This window comes from Cervus elaphus, chromosome 20 (assembly GCF_910594005.1).
Source record: "Cervus elaphus chromosome 20, mCerEla1.1, whole genome shotgun sequence".
NCBI lineage: Eukaryota > Metazoa > Chordata > Mammalia > Artiodactyla > Cervidae > Cervus > Cervus elaphus.
In genome coordinates, this window is record NC_057834.1 from 40545289 (window position 1) to 40551288 (window position 6000).

Genomic DNA, 6000 nt, shown 5'->3' on the forward strand with positions numbered 1-6000 from the left:
ATGCAATAAAAGAACATCCAGAGATAGATCCACACCATAGATGGTCAACTGATTTCCAACAAGGATGTCTAGGTAATTCAACAGACGCAAAATAACCTTGCCAATAAATGGTAATCAAACTGTTGGATACTGATACAGAAATAATTGAAACTTGGCCTTTACCTAACACCATATAAACATTAACTCAATTTGTATCATAGACTAAAACATAAGATCTAAGACTCTACAATTTCTAGAGGAAAACATAGGAGAAAATCTTAGCTGTGATGGGTTAGGCTAACTGTTAATAAAAATCAGTATCCAAAATACGTAAATAACTCATAAACTCAGTCATAAATAGACACTGAATAGAAAACTTGGCAACAGTCACTTTACAAAGAAAATGCCTTCATATGGTCAGCAAAATTATTTTTAGAGCTTCTGAAAGTCACTAGCATTTAATGAGGAGTATTCAAAATTCAAATCTGATGGGTAAATCCTTCAAAAGTATGGAAATGACAAACTAATTAAGACACAGGACAAGCAGCAAATACACTACACCCCTGGGAGGAGTCTGGAATTGTTGCAATAACTTTAGAAAACAGTTTGGCATTATCTGTAAAAGTAGAAGTTGGATACTTCTGGGAACATCCCCTAGAGAAATGTGTGAACATGTGCACTAACAGACATGGAGAAAATGCCCCAGTGTTCCTAACAGCTCCAAAAAGGAAACAACTTTGAGGTCAACCAATAGTACAGCAAAGAGAGAAATGAAGTGCTGTATAGCCATACAAGGATATTCTAAACTTCACTGGTGGATAAACTAAAGCTGCTGCTGCTGCTAAGTAGCTTCAGTCGTGTCCAACTCTGTGCTACCCCACAGGCGGAAGCCCATCAGGCTCCTCCGACCCTGGGATTCTCCAGGCAAGAACACTGGAGTGGGTTGCCATTTCCTTCTCCAATGCATGAAAGTGAAAAGTGAAAGTGAAGTCGCTCAGTCGTGTCCGACTCTTAGTGACCCCATGGACTGCAGCCTACCAGGCTCCTCTGTCCATAGGATTTCCCAGGCAAGAGTACTGGAGGGGGTGCCATTGCCTCCTCGAAACTAAAGCTACATGGTGTCAATTGAAAGATGAGAGACACAAATATTGTTTACAGTTTAATTTCATTTATACAGTAAAAAGCTAGTAACTTAACTATAATTTTTAGAGATATTCCTATACCGATGTTTAAAAACCAAAAGAAAAAGCAAGAAAGTGATTATTAGGAGTCATGATTGTGGTCACTTCAAATGGAGAAGGTATGGGATGCAATTTAATAAGAAAACCTGGGTCTTTTGAAGGGTTTGGAGTGTTTTTTTTTCTTAACTTAATGTTTCTTGACAATAAAGAAATCAATTTGTAATTATCCACTTCATAGAGCAAAGCTGTATGAACTTTCTGAATGTGTTGATCATGTTATCCTAAAATCAAACAAAATTTTATTTTTTGTTTTCATTTTTCTTCTGTTTTTTCAAGACAAAATTGGGGAGGGAATCATGTCAATAATATTAGGCCAGAGCCCTATCCAAGAGTACAAAGTCAACCCCCCTAAAAATAAAATTAATTTTCAGTGTTGAAAGCACAACAACAGTAAACTCTTCTACGCATTTTATTACCTATAAGGTGATAGAACTTAATGGAGTCAACTTCCCTATAAGATGGGAACACTATTAATAATAGACCTACCTTTCATATCATCAATATCATCAAATAAATTTTTGCTTTGCAAAAGAATTAATTTTTTAAATTAATTTAATTTTTATTGAAGAATCCTTGCTTTACAGGATTTGCTGTTTTCGGTCACACCTCAATGTGAATCAGCCATAGGTATACATATATTCCTTAGTCCCCTTAACCATTTTTAAAAGATGTCTTTAAAAGATCATATGTACTTTCAGTTAGAAGAAAATAGATGATGTGATAGTAGAGAATTACATAGAAAGTTGAGACTCTGAACTTCAGCATAGTATGGCTGGAAAACTGTGAATAAATTATCAAAACCTTTGATACATCTTTCAGATCCAATGTCTTCAATCCCATTTGGAGACATCGTCCCCTTGATGACTGTTCTCCCTGCAGTTACTCTGCCCTGCCTCAGCACTCACCATCTCCTCTCACTGGTAGTGTACCCCAGATACTCAAGGCTCACTCTTCTCTTCACTCAAATCTTTGCCCTAAAACTCACTTTGGAAAAGCTTTTCTACACAGTTGTCTCTAACATAGCCCCATGAATCACTATTATTTGCCTTGTATGTGCGTGTGTGTGTGTGTGTGTGTGCGTGCGTGCAAACTCCCTTCAAGAGTTTAGATGGAAAAAGGACTTTAGTCACCATTCTCATGTCCCTAGCACATAAGAGACTGCCTGGCTTGTGTTAATAATTAGGAAACTTTTGTCAGTAAGTTAATTTCTATGAGTACACTGAGTTGAATAGATTCTTGCCTACTGGTTTTCAAATCAGGAAACTGAGACTGAGAGAATTCTTTTCAGGGTCTTCAAAGTAGACAAAGATAGAAACAAGTCTGAAACCAATGAAGGAATTCTCTGATCGATCCAGTCCAAAAGACATACTTCAGGCAAAGCTGAACTCAATGGTGGAAAAGTCTAATCTGATAATCCAATCGGAATGAACAGGAACACTCAGAATACTTGTAGTTGACAGAAGAGATGAAAAACACTATATGCAAAAAACAAAAGAAAGAATGAAATAAATAAATACATAATGGGCTATGAATATGCTTTATTGGAGCAGCAAAGGAACAGACACACTAAGGGCTCAAGGGTAGAGATCACACGCGGATAACAGACAGGCACATGGCAAAGAGGATCAAGCGATGATCCTGCTGCTCTTCCAACAACGTGGTGTCAGCTTCAGGAGCCAAGCCTTTTCTCTGTCGGCTGTCACTCCAGGAGGAAGATTAAGGAAGATAGAATCCGTCACCATGGTCGAAGGGAGGACAATGGAAGAGCCTGGATCTTGGTGCCTTTACTTTCACTTGGGTGGACACTTCTGCTTGCATGGTGGGCATGGTGGCCCAGGAGGGCATTTCTGCTGGCTCACTGGAGGTGGGCATGGATGAGGTGGGCAAGGCTCATGGGACTTCTGTGTGCACACTTTTGGAGGAGGATGGCAGGGCTCCTTGACCTGATGGTGATGCTGCTGATGCTGATGTGGATGATGGTGGTGAGACATCCTTCCTGGGTGTCAAAGAATCTGAAATAGAAACAGACAACATTCTTCATAACTGAGTGTCTGAATGGTAGAACATTTAGCTGCGCCAAAAACCCTCCCATCACTAAGGACTCTTCTGGATTCCTAATACAGTCTTTCAGGTTTTTTATAGCTTCTTTACCCTTCTTTTTTAGCATCTCTTGCCCTCAGACCTTCAGTCTTTTCTGGTTAGTCTCTCCTTCTACCACTTTCTAAAACAAAATTGCCTACAGAGGCGTTGTACAAATACAATCATACTCTCAAGAAGAATCTGGATAATAAACTTGTAGCCAATCCCCAAACAAATCTCTACTTATTTCTCCCATGAAATCTTGGTTTCTGGCCAAACTGACCTGACTCTGGGCTTCTGAGGAGAAATGCAAAGGCCCAGATTAGGCCCTCAATGGGATTGAATGCTGAGAAGGGTGCTTTTGGAACTAATGTATGCTGTGCTATAGCACTGTATCTCATCTCCCTTACTCTCTCTCAGGTTAAGACTGTGCCTCTGACTCCATTTTCTCCTCACATTTAAGATCACATTCATGACCAAATACCAAAAGTTTACCCCTAAATCCTCATTACCTCCTTTGTCCCATACAGAACACTAATTGCTTCAATTAAAGCCACTTCTTCCCCCAGATTAAACCCTACCACTCAAGTTCCCAAAAGATCTCTAAGAGTTGTGCTCACCAGAGGCTCCAAAGAAGACCTTTGACCGTCACGACAATGACAGCCCTGTGATGGAGACTCCTTTTATAAGGACCAGGCAGCTCCACCCAGGGGGACCATCCCAGGACTGGCATGATGCACTTGTTTCCCACCCAAAATACCACACGCTAGCCATCTCAAAAATAAATTGCCACACTCATGCTGATATCACAGATCTCCCTTGTCCATAGATTTCTTTATCCTTCACTAAGGAAGTGCAGAGTGATTCACTGGAGACCTTGTCACATATTGCCTGTGCCATTGTTATGCACCGGTTAGGAAATATGAGGAATTCTTTGACAATAGTGTTGCTTTGACAACAATAGTTGTCAGACTTGGTGATTCTTCCACTCCCCAGCCCCCAAGGATTTGCTGTGTAAAACTTACTCCATATTCCGTTTCACCTGCTAGCATCCAGCTTTGTTTCCCTTGATGGTCGAGACTAGGATTTACTAACCTCACATATCTTAACCCCTACCCACAGTTTTTTTAATCTCGCGTTCCTCACACCATGCCCCAGTGGTCTCTAGGCTTTTCTTGACAATTAAATGACTTGGGGCCACAAAGTCTTATCTTGTTTTTCTAGTTTTCTAGTTTCTAGTGTTGGCCGTCTCATGCCAGGTGTGTTTTCACATGGCTCCATTCATGGACTTCGAGAGGACAACTTGATCTTTCAGTTTTCTAGGCCATAAGGGCACAAGTTGAGATCCTTTGCTGAAGCTCTACTTTTGCAGATTTATACACTGATCTGGTCTCCGCAGCCACATGACCATGAGCAACTTGTAATCTGCTAGAAACTCAAATTTCTTTCTTCTCATTATCTTCAAAATTGACTTACTGTCTCGGCTGTATCCATACATAAAGAAGATTTTCCTCTAATAGTCGGCAAATATGCTGTGCCGCTTTACAATAGTTAATTCAAATTACTCTATCAGGCCATTTTTTTTTTTTTTGAAATGACATTTAGTGTGTTTTCAGACATTCTTAGTATACTCAGGGAATGAAGCTCCACGAGTCACTGACCCTGCCATTCAATCCATGGATATTTTTCTCTAAACAAATAAACTAAGCATGACATAGACCCCATATTTATTAGTATAATTATTTGAAACCCAGCAACCCTTCAGCTAATACTAAGCACTAAACCGTCCATGGGGGACCTTGAGTGCCCTGGGTATGCAGACGTCTATAGGCACCGGTACCTATGACATTAAATATTTCCCAACCACCCTGAAGATCAGATAACTAACACTGCTGTAATTAGCGACAAAAGCTATACTGGCCTCAACATTTTACTATGGAAACAACAAAATGTCTAATATAAGGCACATGACATAATCTGTTACCAAGTCTAAGCTTGCTCTGCTCGCTGCAGTGAATCTGAGATGAGGTGTCTAGCCTAGGAAAATGAAAAAATGAAAGGAAAAATGTCCGTTTTCACCCAGGAATCAAACCCGAGTCTCCTGCATTGCAGGCAGATTCTTTACCGACTGAGCTATGAGGGAACCCGTCTAGACGAGGAAGGGACTTTATTTAGGAACCCGCTGGCTGAGACAATGGCAAGCTAGTGCCTCAAAATAATCATCTTGCTGGGGCCTAGTTGCCAGGGTCTTTTATGGATCAGAAATGGGGTGCAGGTAAGGAAACAAAGTAAAAGACTACTCAATCCTTGCAAATGTCCCCTAGTATGGCAAGCCTCAGGCGGGGGAATGTGTTAGATTCACTTCCTTACAGTCCTTCACAGATAGGCAGCTCAGGTTATCTCCCAAAGGCAGCCCATTACGTATGCTTACAATAACAAAGGTGGCAAGATGAGGGTTAAAATCACAGAAGCTGATCCAGCATCAATTCAAAATTAACTCTTCCTGGTTACAAGATTTAAGGATGTGAGCCCCATGTATATGATAAGTGGTTAATTTCCAAAGTATGTAAGAAGCTCCTACGACATAATAGAAAAAAATTTAATAACCTCAATTTTAAATAGGTAAGGGACATGATTAGAGCTTTCTTTAAAGAAGACATATATATATATATATATACATATATATATATATATATATATA

The 6000-nt window shown here is 39.9% G+C and overlaps 1 long non-coding RNA gene across 1 annotated transcript; it reads right to left on the minus strand.

Annotated features, from left to right (window-relative positions):
* Positions 1 to 2741: 2741 nt before the first annotated feature.
* LOC122677249 lies at positions 2742 to 4109 on the minus strand. Its single transcript, XR_006335741.1, has 2 exons — positions 3920 to 4109; positions 2742 to 3232 (listed from the first exon to the last, which is right to left on the minus strand). It is a non-coding gene; the product is annotated as an uncharacterized LOC122677249 (long non-coding RNA).
* Positions 4110 to 6000: the final 1891 nt, after the last annotated feature.